This window comes from Neovison vison, chromosome 7, assembly GCF_020171115.1.
Source record: "Neovison vison isolate M4711 chromosome 7, ASM_NN_V1, whole genome shotgun sequence".
Taxonomy (NCBI): domain Eukaryota; kingdom Metazoa; phylum Chordata; class Mammalia; order Carnivora; family Mustelidae; genus Neogale; species Neogale vison.
Genome location: NC_058097.1, coordinates 102,831,224 through 102,834,186, shown reverse-complemented (window position 1 = coordinate 102,834,186; position 2,963 = coordinate 102,831,224).

Here is a 2,963-nt window from a genome sequence, read left to right as displayed (position 1 = left end):
CTTTTCTCTGAGTCCTCACATGGCAGAGGGGCCAGGAAGCTCTCTGGGGCCTCCTCTGTAAGAGCATGGAGCCCATTGGGAAGCTCTACCTCACAATCTAACCAGCTCCCCAATACCATCCACCTCCACCTCCTAACACCATCACATTGGGGGTTAGGATTTCAACACATGAATGTCAGAAGGACACAGATATTCAGTCTAGAACAGAGGCGGAGAGAGAATCCCTCCAACTATAACCCTGTTTTTTCTCTTGCCTTCATTGTCCATTTCATTTTTTTCAAAACTGAGCTACTTTTCCACCTCAGCTGCTTCTCGCTTCTAAACCCCTCACCTTGGACACCCACACCCGCTGCTCTCCGATGTGGCCAGGGACCCTGTCCTGTCCACTGCTGTTTCTCACCTGGGGGCGTCAGCTCTGCGTCTGGCACAGCTCAGCCCGGGCCAGCCAGAGCCCCTCCTCCCAGCCGCACTGGCTCCTGAGGCTCTTTTCGCTCGTCTTCCTTCCCTTCTCCCCCCAGCGCCAGGGCCTCCTCTGGCTACAGACACCACACCTATGAAGATGGCTCTCTGACATCTCTAACATCTCTCACTCTGACCCCATGGCGTGTGGTGAGCCCCATCCCTGGTTATCTTCAGGTCTCTCAGATTGGACACCCCACCGCCTAAAGCTGGATTCTTCATCTTTCTCTCTGCAGATGGGCCTCCTTTCCTAGAATTTGTACACCATGAGGAACACCATCGCTCTCCAGCTTCCGGATCCTTCTAAACCCTCCTGTCATTTCACGCTCCACAGCCAGTCCTGCAGCAACTCCTGTCAGCTGTTCCTCTGGTGTTTTTCTCATGCCACTCGTGCCCATGGCCCTCACCCCACACCAGGCCCTTCATCATCTCATACATGGTCAGGAGGGACACACATCAGAGCTGGGAGGAATGAGTCCACCCAAGCCTTCATGTGTCAGAGAAGGAAAGAAAGGATCAGGCAGGAGGCACATGTGCGCAAGGTCATAGCTGTTAGGACTTGAACCCAGGTCTCCTAGCAGTCTCCCTCACCTCCCATGGCAGCCCAGCCAAAGGACAGGACAGCAGCCCATACCCCTTTACCTTCCCTTATAACCACTTGCTGAAATACTTTTTTCCAGGTCACAGGGTCCCTCTCCCCACTCATCCCTCCATATAGGCAGGTCAGCCCTGTGGCCATACTCTCCTCATAGGAAGGAGTCACTGGACTAGGGACAGCCACCTCACTTCTCAGGCCAGTCACATTGTTTCCTCCCAATATGTGGAATTAGGGATAAGGAAATTCTAATTCAGTCTGCTTTAGTCTCCTTTAGGTGGCCGGCCATCCACCCTGTGGTCTAAGGTGAAAAGGAGGTAAGTTGCTGAGTGACACAGACATATGAATGGAACAGAGATGACAGAGGGAGAGAGAACAAGCCTACTGGCTGCCTTGTCACTGGTTCTAGGCCCTTCCTGAAGCTCCACCCCCACAAGGTGGAAGGATGGGGCTCTTTCTGGTGGAGGGAGATGGTCAGGTAGGGACTGGTAGCTTCATCTCTACCACTATTCCCTTCACTGTCCCTAATCCACCTGCAAAGAAATATGTAATCTAGGGGCGCCTCGGTGGCTCAGTGGGTTAAAGCCTCTGCCTTCGGCTCAGGTCATGATCCCGGGGTCCTGGGATGGAGCCCCACATCGGGCTCTCTGCTCGGCAGGGAGCCTGCTTCCTCCTCTCTCTGCCTGCTTCTCTGCCTACTTGTGATCTCTGTCTGTCAAATAAATAAATAAAATCTTTAGAAAAAAAAAAAGAAATATGTAATCTGAGTAAAAATTGAGCTGACCATGCAGACAGCTTCAATGGTCTCTTAGTCCTACAAGATTTTGTTTTGAGGTACCTCACTTTGGTTTCCGTCACTTGCTATCAGAGTCCTAAATAATTCACCAACCAAACCAAACACACACACACACACACACACACACACACACACCATCACAGACCTATAGTGAGCAGAGGATACTTGATCTCAAGCCCCCAGAAAGCTTTGCCTCCCCCCCAGATACACAAGTGTTCCGTGCACCTATCATTAAACATCCTCTCACGGCTGCCTACCCCTGCCCACAGTCATCCTAAGATTTCACAGATACCCCCTGTATTGCCTGCCACATCAAAGGGCTTAGCATCTGTCCTACTAGTTCTACTCCCACACCTTTGCGAATGCCACTGTCCTTCCTGTGGTGCCCTGGGCTCCTCCTCTCCAGCATTCTGTGTCCCCGGGTGGCTCCAAACCCAGCTCCATCTAATTTTCCCCAAAAAGCCTTCCCTGATGAGACTCATTCCACTCCAAACAGCACCACCTGCCCCAGCATTGGCTCAGCGTCCCCTCTCCTGTGGAGACGTAGTTCATAAAAACAGACCCAGGAACGTAAATTCATTTATGCTTTCCTGGCTGTGTGTCCTAACTTCCTGATGGTCTGTAAGCAATTCTGCAGAGACTGGGTGCATTTTCAATTCCCCAGCCCCTCCCCACAGCATCTGTGCACTCCTTTCCACACTACAGACACTTAATAAATATAACGGCCTGCCTGCCTCAAACAGGAAAAGTAACAAGCCAGCGTCCAGACTTGCTCCCCACAGGCCTCTGACTGCCTCCCTGGAAGTGGCGAGCGCCAGGAGCTCCACGGCCCTCCGCTCACTTCCAAGTCCGAATGAAAATGTGCTGCCACATGAATGAATCCAAGCCCTTAGGTAAGGTCTGAGCAGGGACCAGGTGGAAGGCAGAGCGGAAGCCTGAAGGGGATCTTGGAAATGAGCCCTGTCGGGGTGTGAACGCACACAGTTGAATCCGCACATCCAGGCAGCAGCTGCCTCAAGATCAGCTCCAGGAGTGTGCGGAGGGACTGGATTTCCCCCAGCCCAACCCCAAACCCACCCCCACAGCCCTCTTCTTCTATGGCCCACCATGAGC